Source organism: Spermophilus citellus (genome assembly GCF_964194105.1).
Source record: "Spermophilus citellus genome assembly, chromosome: 5".
Taxonomy (NCBI): domain Eukaryota; kingdom Metazoa; phylum Chordata; class Mammalia; order Rodentia; family Sciuridae; genus Spermophilus; species Spermophilus citellus.
This window is the reverse complement of record NC_138186.1, coordinates 9385311-9407220: the sequence shown is the minus strand read 5'-3', so window position 1 is coordinate 9407220 and position 21910 is coordinate 9385311. Positions and strand designations below refer to the sequence as shown.

The window sequence follows — 21910 nt, the reverse complement described above, 5'->3', positions numbered from 1 at the left end:
TGCACCTTGGAATCCATGCTGGAGAACGGCCACCCAAGTGCCCAGGGACATAAAGAAGAGAGAAATACGGAATATATCTTCATTTCATCATTAATAGTAGCGGATTGAGGGCTGGGGATGTGGCTCAAGCGGTAGCACGCTCGCCTGGCATGCGTGCGGCCCGGGTTCGATCCTCAGCACCACATACAAACAAAGATGTTGTGTCCGCCGAGAACTAAAAAATAAATATTAAAAATTCTCTCTCTCTCTCTCTCTCTCCCCCCCCCTCCTCTCTCTTTAAAAAAAAAAAATAGTAGCGGATTGAGACCCCTCCCCCGCCAAAGTCATGGCCACCTGGTGACTTTAAAAGGGTCTTTGCAGATGTAACTAAGGATCTTGAGATGACATCATTCTGGATTATCCAGATGGGTCCTAAATTCAACCACAAGCCTCCTTAGAAGGGCAGAGAAAGATCTGAGTCATGCATAAGAAATGTCCTTGTGAAGACAGAGGCAGGGACTGGAATTACGCAGTCCTGTCCCAAGCTAAGGACATCCAGAGCCATCAGACTGCAAGAGGCAAGGAGGGCATTTCCCCTGGAGCTCTTGGAGGGAACACAGCCTTGTCACCACCTTGGACTTCCAGAAGCATAAGAGAAAACAAGAGAATAAACTTCTGTTATCTTAACCCTCTGTAGCAGCTTGAAGAAACTAATACAAATGGCTTCTACTAACTGATAAACTACTATATGCTGTAACCCTCAACATGCCACTTACTCCTCTAGTTGGGGACACCGAGGCTTGTTCAAGGGCAGAATCAGAGGTAGAACTAGCATGGGCCATTTTCATGCCCTCCACAATCCTGATGCAGGGACTACTAGTATGTGGGGGTGCACTATGGTGAGGACAGCTTAGTGGCAAATAATTTGGGGGGTTAGAAAAGGAATGGAATGCATAAGTGGGAGAGAAATGTCCAAAGGAACTGTAGCATATAGAGACTAACCGAGAATCACACGGGGGGGGGGGGGGGGGGGGGCTCAGGAAGAGAGAACTGGCTCTTTGAATTTCCCAGGCAAGCAAATTGGGGACCCCAGGCCCAGCCACCAAGCTCCATGCCACTCCACAAATTGCAATCCAAGTCTCAGCTGTGCAGGGGCCTGGAGGGGGTGCCTCCTGCACAGTGGGGAGCCGAGAACTGAGAGAGCCAAGCTCCTTCTAAACAGGCTCTCCTGCTCCAGAGTGACAGAAAGTTCAAGTCTGCACCCGGCCAGGCTCCCCACAGTGGTGGCAGTGGTGCCCACCACGGGGACCTCACAGTGCAGGGAAGGTCTGGCTGGGCCAGTGCTACCAGCGTCAGCTGGGAATTCAGTGGGTCAGGGCAAAGCAGGAGAAGAGACCTCACTGCAGACATTGTCAGCACGGTGAAGAGTTTTTTTTGGCCTGGCATATATTTGTAGAATGTTTTGGCAATGAAATTCAATGCAATGATCAAAAATTTTAAATCCTTCCCAAATAATAGTCCTATTTGGACGCACACTGGCTCAGGGTCCCTCTGCCTCTGGGGCAGAACTGTCCCTCTGGTCAAGGCCTTGAGGAAGAGGCTGGAGGGGATTCCTCGGGACACTGGCTGCGACTGTGCGCGTCCACTGGACCCCTCTGCTGGGGAGGCTGAACGGCCTCCTCCCCCATCCCTAGCTGGGGCTCTGTGGTCTGCTGCCACCTCTCGGTGTAATGGGAGGTGGCCTTTATCAAGCCTGGGGCAAACTTTCCTGACCTTCTGCCATTACTGTTCCAGTCCACAAGAGGATGGCACCGGGGTGTTTGTAGTGGGTTTTGCCACCTTCGGCACAGGGGGACAGCTGTCCTGTGGGCAGAGTCCAGGGCATGGCTTCACGGCACTCCTATATGAATGCAGGAGGATCGGCTTGGGCCAGCAGGGAGGAGGGCGAGGCCCAGGGGCTGTGTGATCCTAGCTCACAGGGAGACGTGGCTGCAGCATCTGCGTCGCCAGTGTCCTCTGGCGGCCTGCCCACGGTGGAATTCCTGGAAAGGCTCAAGACAGAAAAATAACCATCTGCATCCAGACTGGTCCCAAGTGCATTGTCGAGCAGAGGTTGAGTTGGAGTTTGTAAGAAAAGCTGGAAATGCCCGTCTGTCAAGACCTTTGCTGGCTCAGCACATGAGCAAATACCTCTCTGCTCTCAAGTCACGCTCCTGCAGAAGAGCTTCCTGTGGGCACCCAAATGACGGCTACTGCACCACTCTGGATGAAGACTGGGAACAGGTCCGGGGAGAGGGAGGGGCCCACCACTCCTGCACTTTGAGATTCTCACCCTGGTCCACAGTAAACTGTTTAAGGACAGGGAAGGTGGCCCTCTTTGTGGCCTCAGCCCTCAGCCTACTGTGACAACATGAGAACTGGCCACAGTGGCATAGTTGGAATCAGGGTTGGGAGGATGAGGACCTGGCACTTTTGATATAAAGTCCTTATCCCTATAGTGACAAATTCATTGCAGAATTTATAAAGCCATTCCTTCGTAGCCAGTGGTACAGTTAGAATATCAATGTAAAATATAATATTATTACTACCATCTGCAACAAGGGCCCACGTCTGGTGTGTTGTCGCACAACTGTAATCCCAGCAGCTCTGGAGGCTATGACAGGAGGATCACAAGTTCAAGGTCAGCCTCAGCAATTTAGCAAGGTCCTAAGCAGCTTAAAATAAATAAATAAATAAATAAATAAATAAATAAATAAATAAATGGTGGGGGGAGAGAAGAGAAGAGAACGAATCTGTAGAGCTGTTCAAAGGGCAGGCTATGAACTTCATTGGGCTGGGGATGTAGCTCAGTGGTAGGTGCTTGCCTCATATGCACGATGCCCTGGCACCACAAAAAGCAAACAAGGGTAGGCTATGGTGTTAGGTAGAGGGCAGGTTCAAATCCAGGCTTTACTGCGATCTGCATATGTAATTGTTTTTCTTTTTCCTTTTAATATACTTTTTATTTTACTTAAAATTACATGTGCCCCAGTTTAAGGGGGCGAGTATTTCAACAATGCAGAATCTTGGAATTCACATCCCTGCCTATTAAATGGGGAAGAATTAACACATACAACATCTGGAAATACTGTGCACACTCAATAAACGGTGGCCAACCTCATTACATTCCACCAGTCCACCTCCTGGCTTCCTGGCCATCACCCACACTTATCTGCTGCCCCTCTCTCCTAGTTCCATGACGACATCAACACACCACCTTCAAACCATCCATTTTCTCAAATCTCTGTGATTTATGCAAAAGAGAACAGTGGATGTTTGAGAAATCATTTTCTTCCTTTCTTTGCCTTACAGACTGTATTTGTGACAGTGCTTCACATAGGTCCCCTTTCATACCATAAAGTATGAAAGCAATTCCTCAAAGAACATACACAGAGAAGCCAGAGGCTCAGCTCCAACGCGGCTTATCTTGGAAAGGGTTAAGTGCCAGGCTCCGTGTTCCCCTCTGCCTACTTTTCTACAATACTGTTTATATCTATTTTTTTTGTGGGATTAAACCCAAAGGTGCTTTACAGTCTTGCTAAGTTGCCCAAACTGGCCTCAGAATTTGTGGTCCTCCTGTCTCAGCCTCTGGAATTGCTGGGATTACATGCATAAGACTACTCAAGGCTGTGACCCCTCTTTTATTTCTGCTATTAGTAATTTTAGTCTTTTTTTTTTTTTTTAGAGAATTTTTTAATATTTATTTTTTAGTTTTCGGCGGACACAACATCTTTGTTGGTATGTGGTGCTGAGGATCGAACCCGGGCCGCACGCATGCCAGGCGAGCGTGCTACCGCTTGAGCCACATCCCCAGCCCTCTACAATACTGTTTAGATGAGCAATTCTCAAAAGGCCCAGCGGGGAGGTGCAGACTCTCCTCTCCACGTCCACAGGGAAGGCTTCCAGCCCATGGCTCACACGCCTCCAGGCTTTCCACACCCAGCAAAGCCAACCACCTGCACCAGCTCAAGGACCTTCTACTGGTCACTGGGGAACGGCATTCCTGAGACACTAAGTGCGCCAAGTTTACCAACAGAGATCCTGAAAATCTCCCCCAGGTCAGAAACTGCCTTCTGGAATTGAGGCATCCAGCGAGTCGTTGAAAGGATTCACTGTCTCTGAAGCCTTCGGGTGAATCATAAACCCACATGCCACTCCTCCAGGGCCCTTGTCCCGTGGCTTCCTGTCCACTGTGGTTTCATGGTCTCTGGCTGCTATGATTTGAATGTGTGTCCCAAAGTTCAGGTGCTGGAAATTTAACCCCCATGTGAAGGTGTTGAGAAGCAGCACCTTCAGGAGGTGATTAGGACATGGGGCTCCCCCGCATGAGTGGATTTATGCTGCTACCCAGGGGTGGGCTGGCCCCATTCCTCTCTCCTGCAGGAGCATGCTGTCTGGCCATTCCACCTCTGACTACGGAGGTGGCATGACAAGAAGTCCCTCTAGCTCCCACAGCCCCTCCATCTTGAACTTCCCGGCCTCCAGAACCGTGAGCCAAATGGACTTCTATTGTTTTTAAATTACTCAGTCTCTATTTTGTTATAGCAGCACAGAATGGATTAAGACACTGTGACATTAAATAGCTTAGCCATCTTCTTCATTGCAAAGGCCACAAGACCTACTGTGACCAGACTTCTCATGGACTGCAGGCAGGACAAGTCACCCATGTTCATTTTAACTGTAGCAATGCTTTACATACAATGGCCAGGGCATGCCCATCCTACTGTAAAGGCAAGAATCCCGAGGCTCAGAGTGTAAATCACTTGCCAAATATTACATGGTTAATGAATGGCAGAAATAAAATAAAAATCTTGGCTCCTCTCCAACAAAACCCTGGGTTTCAGTTGCTTGGCTTGTGCACTGGGATTGCAAATGTATTAGGGAAGAATTTACCCTGATCCAAACAGAGGTCTGGCCTTTGTCCTCTGCTACAGGGAAGTGATTGCTAGGTCTCTTGACTCATAGACACATGTTTCTTTGCCAGGGAGCTTTGGTCACTGGACCTCTAATGATGGGGGTTTGCGTCACCAAAGCATCAGTTCCAACTTCTGAGGAACTAAGGATTAATGGAATTTTCCTGACATCAGGGAGGGGCTAGGGCCTAAAGGTCAGTCATGAGGACAGAGGGCACTCAAGCTTCAATAAAAATGCTGGACTCAGAGGCACGGGTGGGCACCCCGTTGGCTATGTTCTGGGCACACTACTACACTTCATGGCAGGAGGGGGCAATGCTGTCCGTAACTCCATCACTGAGTTCCTTAGTGAACTGCAGAGCTCGAGGGTGGTTTGGGGAATACCCCGAACTTGTGATGTTGTCAGAAATGAGAATGGTCTTGTGGAACTGTCCTAACTTTGTAGTTTTCCCATGAACTCCTCCTTATAACTGATGCTGATCATAAACTTACAAATATGTCAGACGATACAATAAACAGAATAAACAAGGTCCATGAGGTTCTGGGATAAGAATGCAGCATGAACCAAGGATTTCTCTACACCTGTGCATCCCCCACACAGTGGCCAATGAACAGGTACAAGAGTGGAACAGAAATAGTCAGGAGTTCATGTCACTCAGGGCAATGAGGCTGCAGCCAAGCCCCAGAGAAGCCGCTCTGTGCCAAGTGCTTAGTGTGTAAGAAGTGCTGGGCAGATCAGTTTTCTGGGTACAGCACTCAAAGCATTGAAGCACGAGGGCAACCCACCAGGGAACTTGCCACCACCTTTACAGTGGCAGTCCACTGAGCTTCAGGACCAGCTGTACTGCAAATCTGCCATGGTTACTGGACACTGAATCCCCCCGAAGGTCCAATGGAGGACACAGCTCCAACCCGCTTGGCTCTCCCAATCTTTGAGGACATCCTTTCCCCGGAACACAGAGGAAGATGAGTATGTACTTGGGAAATTCCTGGTTTTTTTAAATAAAGGGCACAGTTCTGGGCTGAGACAAGAAGCTCTGGAGCCTTAGCATCAGGGCCACACGTTCCTCACCTGCAGCATGAGGGATCCAGGCCGGCTGTCTGTCAGGCCCACTCAGACCAGCTGAGTCAGAATCCCTGGAGGTGGGGACCTCCACTGGTGGAGAAAAAAATTCACCGGGGGATTCTGATGTGCAGTCAGAGGTGAGAATCCCGGCTGCTGGGGTGGACCCTCTTGAACTGCCCTTTTAGCTCCCTCACTCCTGAGCAGCAGCCTCAGAGATTTAAAATCCAGCCTCTGATCCTTTCCTTCACCCCTGCCAACACAAAAATAGTGTTTTCACCGCCTTGAACTGCGCTTTAAAAATGAATTACATGTCGGCACGGAGACACCAACTTCACACCCATCGGGGTGGCCACTGTGTTCCAAAAGCAGAAATGGAAAATAGCCAGCATCAGTGAGGATGTGAAGACATTGGAACCCTCGTGCACTGCTGAGGATTCAGGATGTCACCACTGTGGAAAACCGTTTGGCATGGAATTACCGTGTGACCCAGCCATTCCACTTCTAGGTAATACACTGAAGGATTGACAGTGGGGACTCAAATGACACTACATAGCACTGTGCAGCAGCATCATTCAAGACAGATGAAAGGCATAACCACCCATGTGTCCATCAAGACAGGAGGAGATAAGCAAAGTGTGGTGCAATCATCCACTGCAATTCAGTTCCCTTTCCTTGCAAAGGTTGGAAATTCTGCTACAGGCTGCAACATAGATGGACATTGAAACATTATGCCGAGGAGTCCAAGATGGAAGACACAAAGCACATCACCATCTGATTCCACTTGGATGAGGTGCCTGGGCCAGTCAAATTCATAGAGTAGAGCAGAAGTAGCCAGGGGCTGGGGAGGAGGCTCTGGAAGTTAATGGGTACACAGGCTCAGCATGGCATGCGGGCTGAGTTTTGGAGAGGGATGGTTAGTGATTTTGCACACCAATGACAAAATATCATATTGTATGAATGTCACTGAACTGTATACTTAAAAGTGGTTAAAATGATAAATTTTAAGGATGTATGTTTTATCACAAAGATTAAATTCCATGTTGTGATTAAAAAAGTTTGAAAACAAATTGCATTTTTTTTTTTTTAAATTTCACAGGACCTTGTTTCCGCTCAGTTCCATGAGGAACTCTCCAGATCCCTGAAAGACCTTCCAGAATTAGTCTGGACTTAAACTTGTGCATGCATCAGCCATCTGGAGATTCCTGAGGCTGCTCCTGCTGCTGCCTTGGGGGCCACCCTTAGAAGCCTGTTCTATCTATCCTGACTCCCAGGTCTCCCTTGGGATGTCATTTACCTGAGGTTTTCCCCACACCCCATGCCTTTCCTGGCACTCTTCTTTATCTTCTTGTAACTGTGGCCTCCGCTACACTCTCAGTTCCCAGCTGGGCGAGTACTGGCCACCTACTCCATGCCTGTGCCTAGGCCAGGTCCCCTGATGGCACTTCCTCCTAAACTCACAACAAGGCTGTTGGAAGCCACTCTATCCTTGTTTTCATGTGTCCTCATTATACTGTCAACTCCCTGACTAGGGGTCTCGACTGAATGTCACATTTCCCTGGGACTCCAGGGGTGCTGTCCCTTCTTTCTGGGCACACTGTTCTTATCCTGTATCCGTCGTATTTTGTCTTCCTCAGAAGCTGGACTCGAAAAGCAAAGGTTTTGGGGATTGTTTTCTAGATGATGAACATGAGGAGAGATGCTGATCAAACACTGAACTCGCCACAGAAGGACACAAAATACTGTGCATTTGCAAAGAATCTGCACGTGGAGATGCCATTTCTAACACGCTTGCATGTTATTAACCCCCAGACTTCCTGTATCAGGAAGTTCAAGTGCACCGTGTGAGGTGGCCCTAAAGACGTGTGCTACAAGGGAAGGTCTCTGAAAATTCACTTCCAGCCATCCAACACTCTTGCCCTCCATCTCAAGGAAATGCTTTTTAACCTTTGGATTTACTGGAAGGAGTATATATTTACAAAGACAAAAGTTTTATTGAAACCAACCTAAGCTGAGTCCATAAAGGACAGGGAGACCAGCCATAAAAGTCAACCAGGATAAGAATTCTCTCTGAAATACATGTTTGTTTTAAAATTAGGGGTATGACTCATGCTCCATGAATGGATGGCTGAGTTCTGACCCTCAGAAGATGAATGGTTCATTTTGAAAAGCCTGTGAACGCAGAACCCACTTTCTACCTCCATTTATTTTGAAGCAAGGCTACGCAGTGGAGCCCAGGATGCCTGATTGTTTCCAGTCACCCCTAAGATGGGCAATGGGATACTTCCCTACCTGCAGCTGCTTTCAGTTGGAAAGACAAGTCATGACCACGGCCTCCCCCAGGGCTCACATGCTGCCCAGCACGAAGCTGGCAGAACAGGAAGGGCATTGAATGAGCTGCCAGCAACCCTGTACCCTGCCTGCCAGGCTGTTCCTCTTCACCCTGGCTGAGCCTCAGGCTTAAGCAGGTATTCATTCTACAACAACAAATCTACACTCTCCCTGGATGAATGGTAACAGTCTGAACCAGGCACACCTTCTGATCAACTGTATCCAGCAGGAGATGGCAGGCTGATTTATATTCTTTACATTTAAATTTAGGTTCTGGGAAGGTGGCAGTCCCCCACTATGAGATACTTCTTGGCCACACAATGAAAGGGAAGTTCTAATAAGCCAGTCAAATGCCAGCTCTACCTCATCTCTGCATTTAAGACATTTAAATGCACTTGGTGCTCCAGAGCCTGCTGTCGCACATCCAGAACGTGGCTGACTCAGGGGTCGTGCAGGCTCTGGGGCAGGGCTTTGGCTTCCAGCATCTGGTAATTGATGACTTTACGAAAAGACATTCAACTTTCAAAGCTTTGATTTCCTCTCCAAGAAAACAGAGATCACAGGAAGTCCCAGCTCCTGGGGGGGGGGAGGGCAGGAGGGTTATGGGAATTGTGTGGGACAGTGTCCAGCTCATAGGCAGTGGCATGGAAACCAAGGCTGCTTCTATCATCTAACTACTGGTCTCCCCATTACTGTCATGATGAGGGCAGAGGGCAGAGGGCAGGGTCTAAGCTGCATGAGTTGAAATCCTGGTGCCTTTACATACCCCCATGCAAGTTAATGACTCTGTGCCTCAGTTTCCTGGTCTCTAAAGTGGGAATAACACCTGCACTAACCCAATAGGCTTGTAGTAAGTTCCCACATTCCTCGCACCAGTCAGCTCCAGCAAAGATACTGGATGAGGGCTGGGGATGTGGCTCAAGCGGTAGCGCGCTCGCCTGGCATGCGTGCGGCCCGGGTTCAATCCTCAGCACCACATACCAACAAAGATGTTGTGTCTGCCGAAAACTAAAAAATAAATATTAAAAAGAATTCTCTCTCTCTCAAAAAAAAATATTAAAAGAAATGTTCTAAGATTGGATTGTGGTGATGATCACACAATTCTGAACATTAAAAAAAAAAGAGACTAGATGAGACTCTCTCTACTTAGAAGGTTCCCTGCCTCATTCCCTTAATGAGTCCTCTCAAGTCTGGGCAATTCAGAAAATTTACTCTCTTCTTCCAATTGTCTTCTAGAAGATCCTCCATGTGAGTACACTGGTGTATTTTTTTCCCCCTAAACTGGACTAAAGTTTTCTCTGCAGAACAAATGGTCAATTACATCTATATTCAAAGATAAAATTTAAATGTGCTTATGTTTTAAATTTGTTTGTTTCATTTGTTGTTTATTCATATGGTATAAATAGAGACTTTTGAACTTATTTAACACAAGAGGACACTGTATACTGCTTAGACACACTCATTACAAATTAAATCAATCCCTTTCCTCTTTAGAGGAAACTGAATACCAATGACCTAACTCAAATCTCTACACCACCATAAAAACACTAAAGATGGCCAGCCATTTTATATATGGCTCTAATAACAAATGAAAGATATCAAATAATGCTGCTGTAAACATCAAATGACTATGACCTAAATAGTCAATAAAATGTTTAATAGATAAATGGAAAAGCAAACAAGTATGTTAGTTTCACAAGGAGGTCAACTTTATTTCTAAGTACTGTGGCCGTAGAAGATACATGCCCTAGTGTTGTGTTATTATAACAAAATACCCAGGGCAGACTACTGTTGAAGAAGGGAGCTTCATTTCGCTCATAGCTTCGGAGGCTGGAAGTTCAAGATAATTAGGTAGCCCCATTGGTTGGTGTGAGCCTTATGGCAATAGTGCCACCTTGGTGGGAATGCCTATGGCAAGAAGGGATTCCATCCCAAGCAGGAAGCTGGAGGGATCCAGAGGTCAGCTCAGGCTTTTGTAACACCTCACCCCAGGAGAGCAGCACTCCTGAGGGCAGGGCCCTCCAGGACCTAAGGTCCTCCCACTAGGCTCCACCTCTTAAAGGCCCACATCATTTCCCAACAGCACTACCCTGGCAACAAACCTCCAACACACGACCCTGGGCTGCAGAACACGGCAGCAGTTCACCTCTCTGGGCCTCAGGTTCCCCACTGGTAACACGTGAAGGACAATAACACATTTTCAAGAGATCGCTGAGGTGGAACAAGAGGTCATCTACCAGAGAGCATGTCTAGCACAAAAAAAATCCCAATTCTTTCCAGGACTTCAGTCACAAGGCCCAATTGACTGTCAGGAATTCTCACTTGGATGCTTCAATGTCCCCTAATCATCCCTCTCAGACCAGCACCCAGTCTGGTCCCTGTGTATGCCAGCAGTCTGCCCCATTTCCCCAGGCCTACAGCCAGAGAGCCATTTTTAATACTGCCCTATCACTTGAGTTTTTACGCCGATATTCCACTAGTCTGTTGGTCTTTCTTCAGAAAGTTTCAAACTTTTGGGAACAAGGTCTGCAGTCAGTTCCTTTTCTCTAGCTGGTGTAGCAAAGAATTTGGCTTTCCTCATGGTGAGGTCTGGCCTTTGCTCTCACTTCTGGAGATGATCCATGAGTATCTGATAGGAGTGTCTTTATTTGGGGAGTGGGGACCTTGAGTCACAGCAGTCTACTTAGCCCAAGCCTCAGTGTCATCAGGTTAAAATGGGATCACAGCAGCTACCCTGCAGGGTCAGGATGATGCTCTAAGGTAATGTATATTAAGCACTTAGTACAGTAACTTAGCACAGAGCATGTATTCCACAGATGGTGGCTAAAAATGCTTCTCATGTTCAGTAGGAATTACATAAATGTTCATTTCTTTTTCTTTTTGTAATTATGGGAAGGTGAAGGAAATGGTCAGAATATTCCATAAGCATTCTGGCAACATTTTCAGTCTTCATGTTTTGCTGCCAAGTATTTCCATTTTGGTTTTGCTAGTATTCTTTTGCTAAGAAACCATTTATTTTTACCTGATTTTTTTTTAAGTCTTGCTTCATTCTTGAGTATGTAGGATCAATAATTTTTCCTTATAATGCAATCACAAGCGTGAGAAGGTAAACGGGGCTCTGTGCTTGGGCTCACCTCTGCTAGCATCCCCCAATTCCAGGATGCAAGCTATAAGCAGGGTGCCAGTTCAGGCTACTGTGTTCCTGGTATTTAACAGAGTTTATTTAGGACTGGGAAATGGGAGCTTGATTCCTATAGGGGATAATTTCTTAAAACAGGTGTTTTTTTTTTCTAAAATATAAGAAAGAGAAGGTTTCCATTAGACAAGCATCTGGATGGTAAGTAGATAGAAGCACCCTCTCAAAATTGAGGTATTTTGTCTGTTACACTCTCATCTTTTCATAAAGACGTGTTTCCCAAATCAGGGTCTTTCTCCCTTTGATGGTTTGCACAATCCACAGTTTGCCTCCATTTGGCTCTGGCTAGGCCATAGATGGTGGGTGGGCGATGAAGAGTAGCCATAAGGCAGGAACTGAATCAATTGGTAACATTTCCAATGCAGATGATAAAACAAACCCATACCAACCACATCCAGTAAGATACACAGCTCCCGATAACGTCACACAATGCTCTCAATGGGAGATACCCCAGGGACCAGCCCAGGAGGCTTACACAAGCCTGGAAGGAGATGCTGAAGATGGGTGGATTTTCTCTATTTCACAGCTGAGCTGAAATTTTGCTCAAGGACAGCGTGGAAGATAATGTTTGAATTAAATCATGGATTTATAAGTTTTCTTACACTAAATGCCAGAATCACAGTCATGCAGCACCTCGCAGGGCTGTGCTTTGTGGCCAACAAATCTCTGGCTGGCTAGAGGTCTTTGAGGCATGGAAAGGAACTGAACACAGCCAGGAGCACCCATGGGCCCACTCTGTGGCCCAATACAAGTGTGAGGGCGGTTACAGCCAGATGTCCATCACAGACCAGGGTGTAGGCAAGTCTAGTGTGGGCATCTAAAGAAATAATCCACACTGATGGGGGTATCTCCAGGCAAAGATCAAGTTCTAGACAGAAAGTGGCAGGAAAGTGGAAGGAAAAACAGGATAGGGAACAGTGCTGGGTGGTTGGTGGCTTTAGACGGCAGTAAGATTTTTATTAGAAGTGACTATAGATTGAGGATCCTTTATCCAAAATGTTGGGACCAGAAATGTTTTGATGTTGGAATATGTCCACATACATAATATGATATTATGGGGACTGGGGATGGGACCTAAGTCTAAAAGTGATATTCATTTAGGTTTCATATGTATCTTATATACATTGCCTGAAGGTCATCTTATATAATATTTTCAGTGCACCTGCATTTTGTCTGAGACCCACCACATGAAGTCAGCTAAGGGATTTTCCACTTATGGTGTTAAGTTAGCACTAGAAAGTTTCAAGAGTTTGCAGCATTTCAAATTTTGGATTTCCAGATTAGGGATGCTCGACTTGTATAAGCATGCTTGGCCATGAAGCTTGAAACAGTAAAAATATCTTTGTCTATAAAAATGAATAAGTGGAAACTATGATGATTGTTCAAGATCACAACTGCACAACCAGAGATTGGAGTGACGATCTACTGGGTGGATTATTAGAAATACATGTGACATTGTAAATACACAATTTTCCTTAGTTTTCCAAGATTCTCTAAGTGTGGGCTAGGACCCAGGAATCTCTATTTTTAAAAATTCCTTTGGTAATTCTGATTGGCAGCTGATGCTACATTAGACATGTGCATCTTAACCTTGGCAGCATATTAGGGGAGATTTTTTTAAATCCCTCTTTTTAAATCGAATGAACTCACACAAATAAACTCAATTTCTGGGCAGGGAGTGGGCAGCTGTGGCTCAGAGTCACCGGGGCAGACCTTAAGTTCCTACATTCCTTGAGGGAGGAACCTATCATGTGTGCTCCCCTTCTTCCTGGAACTCAGGGGAGGGTCCGGCTAGCCTCTCAGTAGGACTTCTACAAATAAAGCCAGGTGCACTTGGTTTTTAAAGCCTAAAAAGTTCTGACTGTAGAAACGCCCCAAAGGACTCGTCACCCCCTGCACCTTATTTATAGGAGATATGCTCTAAGATGTTCCATAGATACTTGAAACCATGGATAAGACCAAACCTTATATGCACAGAGTGCCTTTTCCTAAACATATGTACCTATGGTAAAGTCTAGTTTATAAATTAGGGGCAGTAAAAGATTAACTGCTAATAACAGATCAATTATTATTATAAGAATACTGTAAAAAGTTATTTAAAATTTATGAATTATTTCTGGAGCTTTCCACGTAATATTTCTAGACCATGGTTCACTGTGGGTAACTAAAACCACAGGAAGCAAAACCAAGGATCACTGCACCGAATTTCAGGCCGAGCTTCCAACGCACTGTGCTCCAAATTTTATTTGTGGCTCACAGGGTATTTGTATTTATTAAACCATGGTTTCCCAGAAAAGACAAGTTCATCTTTCCTTTTTCTTAACTTGTTTAGAGGATATTTAATTTCATATATATATATATGATTTGGAAACTTGGGTTTTTTTCTTCTTTTTGGAAAAAAGAATATATATTCACCCCCAGGGGTCAGAGCTCTATATAGAGCCCCAAGTGACTCAGAGGCTGCATGTAAATCAAGAAGACCAAGTGGCATCTGATGTCCTTGGACTATTCCCTGAATTTGTGATGGGAGCAAATAGGAAACTCCATAGTACAGAGCAGAGGAGTGTCGCTCAGTGGACAGCTGCTGGGAGCATGGACAAAGCTGGGGCACAGGCCGCATCAGCCACATCACTGGGTCCCATAGCACATTTGAATTTAGGGGACCCAAGTTTCCAAATCCTATGGCATAGACTTCTTTCCGTTTCCTTCCTCTCTGGGTGGAGATTTTTATTGTGAAGATATCTAGTATGTCTAGCAGAAATGTAACTCGGGAGCACTTGAGTGCCTTGAACTCAGAAAGAAGGTCCCCAGCCATTTCCCTTGGATGCCCCCACCAGTCTGGCCTCCGTTTGCAGAGGGCAGAACCCAGGCCACGATGCTCCTGGACTTGTACGCAGTCTCCCACGCCGAGTGCTTGAAATCAGGGGTGCTCAGCAATGGCAATCCAGGTGCAGGAAGCTGCAGCCATAATTCACTGCTGCCTTTGTTTTCCTCCGTGCCGAGAACATCTCCTCTAGTGACAGGTGACTCATCTGCCACTTTTCCAGCAGACTCTTCTAAGTTAAGACACACAAAAAGAGCAGTGTTGCCCCTGACAGACAAGCCCCCCTCAGGGAGGAGAAGGCTCGCTGCTGGGGAGGGGAGACTCTTCCCCTCTGCATTCTCTTCTCCCGGCTGCAGGAATACTAGGGCCAGCAGCTTGAGTGGCCCTCCCTTGCTGTCTCCTATGACCACCAACACCCCTGGCCCCAACCACCACCTCATAAAAACAGCAGAGGAAGGGCTGACTGTGAGCGTGCTGTTGACCTTGCTTGTGACCATCCCCCAGTTCTCCTCCACTGAGCTCTGAGCTTAGCAAATCAAGCAAAGCCCTAGAATTCCTATCTCAGGACACATAAGGCAACCTCCAAGAAGGGTTCTCTTCTTTTCTATGCCCTGCCACAGTGTGCAAGATACACCCCGTGCTCCTCACTCAAAAACCTACTAAGTACTGCACAGATCCTAGGTTTTTTTTACTCCTTTCCAGTGCATTCTATGACTTAAAGGCTTACAGTAAAAGTTTTCTGACCTAATTTGGCCTGAAGTGGGGGAAGATTCCATTGCTTTCTCACACTGAGTTTCAAAGCACAGGAGAAAGGAAACAGGGCTGTACTTAATTCCGGGCATAATCTCTTTGCTGTTGGCAATGTTCTGGAAATAGTAACGTATTCTGCCCTTCCATGAATAAATTTTTTCAGAATCCACAGTCAGGGCCCAAATAATTGTTAGTATTTTCCCCACAGAGTTTTTCAATTTTCCTTGGAAGAGAAGTTGATCAAATGGCTCTACCTCAGTTTCTCACGTTGCAAGCTGCCAAGGAAAATATAAACTGTCCAGAAACTAAAGAACCCTAAGGACAGGTGAGATGATACCAGGAAAACTGTTTGAAATGCTTCAGGGGAAAGCATGCAACTAACCCAGACCACCTAGCATTATCTGATTTCTTCTTCTTTTTTTTTTTTAATCCTAGCATACTGACCGCTTACAGAATTCTTTGGGACCAAATTTCTCTCCTAATGGTAGCTCTAAGATGGCAAGCCAATTTTCAAATTAGGCATTTGTCCAACATTTTTGGCAAGATGAATCTTGAGCAAAGCATTTTTTTTTTACTATTTATTTTTTAGCTGTAGTTGGCTGGACACAATACCTTTATTTTATTATTTATTTTTATGTGGTGCCGAGGATGGAACCCAGGGCCTTGCATGTGCTAGGTGAGCACTCTACCGCTGAGCCACAACCCCAGCCCTTGAGCAAAGTTTTAAAAATAACCAAAAATTCTCAATGGTCTAGATTTGAACAGGGAACATGGGATAAATCTGTATAGACAGATCTGTGGGGGATGGTAACACAAATGCAATATGGGACATGATATCTGGGTACCATCTTTTTTTTTTTTTATCCTTTTTACCAGCATTCTTTGATGCTAGCTTCAGCCTAAGGCCAAGAAACCCAAATCTGTATGGAATTTATACAAAGCCTACATCTCTATTTATAGTTATTCCATGTATAAATTGCAGCTTATTTTATAGGTGGTGAAACAGGGGCCCAGAGAGATGATGGGTATCACCAAGGTATAAGCTTGGAAACATCTTCGTTAAATGCATACTCCGGTCTAGAATTCCACCTACCTCTGAGTTCGCCAGGCTTTCCCGAACTGAGGGAAGCTGCAGATGAATGACCCTAGACTCAGGCAGCGATGGTGAGTACAGAGGAGAGGTAGAAAGGTGGCATGGCTTGGGGAACCACAGGATCAAGCTGGGTTAGGCTAAAGCCACTGGAGGGAAGATTTCTATACCACCAAGAGGACTTTGGATGGCAGAGTAAAAGTAGTCAAGAAGGGGAAGAAAACAAAGACGTCGGCTCTGTTAAATACAGCAGGGAAACCGCGCAAGAACAGAACTAAGAATGGACACCAGAGTAGACCAGTGGTTCTCAGTCTCTACTGGTCATCACAAGCACTGCAGAGCTTGTGAAAGACTCTAGCCCAGAATCAGGGTTGATGACCACTGGCTTAAACTGTCTGGCCACAGATGGTTTCAAAGAGAGCAGTTCCCCAGTCCTCATTTCAATGAGAGGAAACTGACACAGTATGTGACATCTTAAATGTGTTTTCCAGCCCATTTTCTGATGTGTTTCCATTTGCACTACTGATTATCTTACATTTACATATGTCGATGGGAAATAATGTGCTTGCATTACACGTTCAGCATCTGAAAACCTCATGCCTGGGATTATGCCTGGGGAGCCTCCCACATCAGCAAGCTAGTGTTTGAACAAACATCTGAGCTTTGTGCAATGTCTCTGAAAGCCAGGGAACAGGAGTGTGTTGCAATTTCAGAGAATTAAGCCTTTTGGAAAACACAGTATGTCCTGTTTGCTTGCTCCTCAACTGCTTTTTAAGACCAGGGCTCATGTGAAAAGACCTTTAGCCAATCTCGACTGCTCTGATGGCGAGGAAGGAAACCCTATAAGGTAAAGCAAGCTATTATTAGCACAGGCTGCCCTCCCTATCCACGGGTTGCGCATCCTCGGATTCAATCAACTATGGATTAAAAATACATTTTTTAAAAAAATTGTGTCTCTACTGAGCATGGACGGGATCTTGTCTCATTATTCTCTAAACCATACAGTATGACAACTGCTCACACGGCATTTACAAAGCCACCTAGAGATGATGTAAACTATACGGGAAGATGTGCACGGGTTATATGCAAAGACTATGCCATTTTTGTAAGGGACTTGAATATCTTCAGATTCTGGTTATCTTTGTGGGGCTTTGGTACCAACTCCCCATGGATACCATGGTGTGAAAGCAATGTAATCCAGGAATCTTCTATTTGAAGTGATTCAGCGAAGAACACACACGCCTGACTTCTAGCCCTGTCTCCATCAAACCCGAGTCCTCCTCTAAGTTCAAAACTTGCATTCCAGCAGAGTCCCATCCATTTATGAAGGAAGAACAATAAGGGAAGAAGTGTGAAGGGGGCAAGTGAGACCTTGACCTATTCTGGAACAACTACTCCCAGGGATGAGGTGGCATGATCAGCTTTTCAATGTTGTTGCACCTTTAAACATGCACCTCATCTGTTTTAGTTAATGGAACGCTCAAGAGTTAACATTTCCAGGACCCTGTGGGGAGCAAGTGGCATAACAGTCAAAGACACGGAGCCCTGGAAAGGTCTGAATAATCTGAGGTGGATGACTTTATATAGGGATATTAAATTCACACCAAGAGGGTAATAGTGATTATCATGAAATCAGGGGCAAAAGATGGAATAATGATAGAACCGAATGTTTCATTCCCATTCTGTTTTGAGGCAGGCTTCAGGAAGGATATTGTGCCATTTGGTATTCATTATTTTGGTTCGTGCACATGGCTAATTATTTCTACAGCATTACAGATCTTTTTAAAACAAACATGCTTTGCACATATACACCCACCTTTTAAAATATGCCTTTTATCCCCTTTTCCAGGGCCTTGAGGAAATATCTGATGAATTGTCTTTGGGGCAGCATGCTGGGAGTAAATGTAGGTTATGTGCTAAAAATGTAACTTGCCCCTAAGACTTGTGTACACAAATCAAAGGACACTGCAGCATTTCGGGTATAAACAAAATGTCTCTCATCTTAATGTGCAGATTCTTTTAATGTCCAGTAATAAATCTTAGTTCCATAGATTAAACTACCCTCTCTTGCCGACTCCTCCTCTGGTGTCCCCCCAGTTATTAGACTCATAACTCAACGGTCTGGTTTGAATGTATGATGTGAATCATCCCATTTGATTTTTCTGCAAGGCCAACCCTGTGTGAGGGTCTTGTGAGTCTAAAGGGCCAATGTTTCTGTGGTCTTAGGCAATATGCTACACGAAGACACGCTGCATCATGATGGGATGAGTGTGGAAGACTCCCCGTCCCATACAGTGGTCTAGGAAAGTCCCTGGGTCCCTTTGCTGGATCTGCCTGTAGATGGCCTTAGTGTGCTGGACAAGCCAGCCAGGACAGCCCCAGGGTGCCTCCTCACACAGATGTTCCACAGCTGGTGCCCCGTGTCACTCCTGAGGGCTGTTCCACACGAGGACAGAAATCCATGATCACAGGCACTATTTCTGCCTCCCCTGCAGCAATTGCTCGTAATGATGGACAAACAGGGCATGTGGTCCTCCCGAGAAGGTGGGATACTGAAGGCCCAGCTATGAGGATCCGCTTGTAAAAATCTAGAGCTTTCCACCCCCCAAACAAGAAGCTCATTCTATGTTTATAATTTCGAAAAAAGAGGCAGTTATCCATTTCAGATAGGGAGGGTCCAGGGAAGTCACCTGGTGCCTCGTGACAGCAGGTGGCCCCGTGAAGATGCCGTGTTTGTTTTAAACACAACATCGAGTCGGGTGGAGAAACACTTTTGAAGCCTATGAGGCGAAGCTGGGCTTGAAGCTCATTTTCTTTTCGGAATGCCACGTGGGAATCTTGCTCTTACACCATAGAAGGTTCTCTACTCATGTGGACATGAAAATTGGCACAGGCTTAAATTACAGCACTTAAGTAATTTTAATTTAATGGAATTACATTAATGTGATTTTCCATCTGCTCATTTCCAAACCTTTATTGACTGCCTTTATCATGATTGATTATAAGTAACAGAATAAGAACTAATATCTATAAAGCTCTTCCTGTGTGCCCCTTCTTCATATGAACAGCTCATGTGTATTAGTCAGCTTTGCATTACTGTAACAAAATACCTGAGGTAATTGAAGGTTTATTTTGGCTCACAGTTATGGGGTTCCAGTCCATGGGTGCTTAGCCTCGTTGCTTTTGGGCGTGTGGGAAAGCATGTGGCAGAAGAAGCCTGCTCATCGTGGCTGGATGTGAAAGAGAAAGGACTGGGACCCTAATATTCCCTCAAGACTTTCCAAAAGGTTCTCCCACTTCTGGATAACACCACGCTGAGGACAAAGCCTTCAACATGTGCGGCATCACTTTACAATAGCAATGACAGTAGTGCTAACGTTGAATCTGATTAAATGAGATGATCCACAGATACACAGCTTTGTAAGATCTACGCAGGTAGCTCCTCTGTAATTATCTCCTTCATCCCCATCCCTCCCCTACCTGCTTTTTGGATCATCTCGCTCTGTCATCTCACCCTTTCCACAGTTTTTCTATGCATGGTTCCCAGGCATTGGCTGGCTCTTCACAAGTTCAGAAATACACGTAGAGACACACAGAAAAGCAAGATCTCCGAGTCTCTGGACTCTATGCCCTCGAGGGCAAGGCAAGGTCCCTTTCTTCCCAATCCTGACCTTGGCACAGTACCTAGGGCACACTTGACAGTGTGTGCTAAACATTTGCCCCAGGAGTTGGCTCCAGGGTGTGCTAAGAGCATCTTGTGACAGGAGGGCCGAGCACTCAGGATCTGCTGACTGTGTTTTTCTGGTCACTCTTCTCCAGAAGGGCACAAAGCAAAATCACAGATCGATCCAAGGTTCGGCAAAGAGTAAATAAAGTGTGAGGCGGGACTTAAGCTGTGGTCTAAATAAACAAAGGCTGATGCTTTTTGACACAAATCGATCCCTTTGCCGTGGTCCAACCGCAGGGGAGAGCAGGGCTTTCTCTGAAGCACTGGTGAGTCCCTCGGGGAGCGCTGGAGTGGGCCAGTACTGCAGGGCTGTCCCACCATCACCCTTTCGAGCCAGCTGCCTTCTGGTGTGTCCTGTTGTCCCTCACTTCTCTCCTCTCATCTAGCCTCTCCCCAGTCTGGATTGGCTTGCTGGAATGACATGGGGTTAGAGGTGCGTTTGTAAGCCTTTCACCTCACCTGGGGGTAAAGAGGACGTGCACCAGCTGGGGTGCCCAGATGAATACCGGGGCCAGGATCCTGGTGAAATCTTCTCCTCAAGTGACTCGGACATGCCGTCTTGACCTTAAACTACCACCCCCTGGGAATTTCTTTGGGCATCCACACTCAGTGGCTGGAGACACAATTCTGAGGCCAACACAATGCCTCACGACACCAGGGGCTGCCTTGCACCTGCTGAGCTCAGCACGTGGACGTGTCAGGATCTTTGAGTTCATGGGCTGGTGTGAAAGAAAGGCAGCCCCAAAGGATGCCTGAAGGCCCCAGGACATTTCAGATACGGGAAACACTGGCCCTTGGGAAGACGATAAAACCAAAGCCAGAGCTCCCATCCACATCTCTGCGTTTACAAAGAATAATCCCCAGGTTGAATTGCCTGAACCTGACCAAGTGTGGGGTGTGCTACTTTTTAATGGGTTTTGCAAAGAACGTCTAGATATTTTGCAGTTGTAAAACTAAGATGTGGTTTCCCCACTGCCAAGGACATCTCTCTCTCCCCCTTGCCAGGGACTCAGGGTTTTGTTTTTTAGCTCTATAGAAAGGGGTATGAAGTCCATATGCGTAGTTCGTTAATGTAACTAATGTAAGTAGATTAAACCTGAGCAAACTAAAAAATAATTCATTCATTCCTATTATTCAACAAATGTCTCAGGTGCCATGCACATTATGGTCTCAGGGTATGAGGTATGATGTGCCCTCGTGTCTTGTCCCCTTCACCTGGGGGTCAGGCACAGTCTGCAGGTCCAGCTGGAACATGGTTGGACCTGTTTTCCCAGCATGAAGGGGCAAAGCTAGCAACATGCACAGACGGTGCAAAACCGTGGGTCACCTGAATTGGCCCCAATTTTTTAAACCATCGTAGAGCAAGAACTACAATGGAACTTCTGGTTTTCAAAGGGTTTCCTCTTCCTTCTGCTTTAAAGTACGGAAACATCTCAATGACGTCTGTGGATGGAGCATCTCCATCTTGGCCCCATTTCAGTGGAAAAAAAGTACAATACTATCAAATACTTTTTTTTTTTTTTTTTTTTTTTTTTTTTTTTGGAGACAGGGCATCATCTCTGTTGCCCAGGTTTGCCAGGAACACATGTGCTCAAGCGAACCTCCTGCCTCAGCTTCCCAAGGGGCTGGGATCCCAGGAAATTTCCACCATGCTGGGGCTCTCATTTGCTTTACAATTTTAATCATTTATAGCACAGACTACAAAGAACACGTTCAGCCTTGCCAAGTGTTTACACACAGCGTGTGAGAAGACAATGGGAATCCATCTCTCCATCTGGGCCCAGAGGATCCTAATGGCCTTGTGTTCTGCATGACCTTTTCCTTCTCTTCCCAGCTACAGGAACCCCCTGCTGCACTCTGCATTTGCAGAACTGCTCCGTCTCCATCTGCATGTTAATCATACCTACCTCCATGCCTGCCTGGGACAGGTCTATTCAGAGCCTCCCAGGTGTAGGATCCCTAGGCTTACTAATATGAAAAACATTTTCTTTTGTGCTT

At 46.0% G+C, this 21910-nt stretch overlaps 1 protein-coding gene across 13 annotated transcripts in view; it reads right to left on the bottom strand.

Annotated features, from left to right (window-relative positions):
- Positions 1–21910, bottom strand: part of ATXN1 (ataxin 1) — a 385115-nt gene that overhangs the window by 32116 nt on the left and 331089 nt on the right. The window contains exon 1 of one of the 13 annotated variants that reach the window (XM_081294748.1): positions 6004–6022. The exons of the other annotated variants lie outside the window; for them this stretch is intronic. The gene's annotated coding sequence lies outside the window, so the exon portion shown is untranslated. Of the gene's footprint in view, positions 1–6003; positions 6023–21910 lie in introns of those variants that run through there. 13 annotated transcript variants of the gene reach the window in all.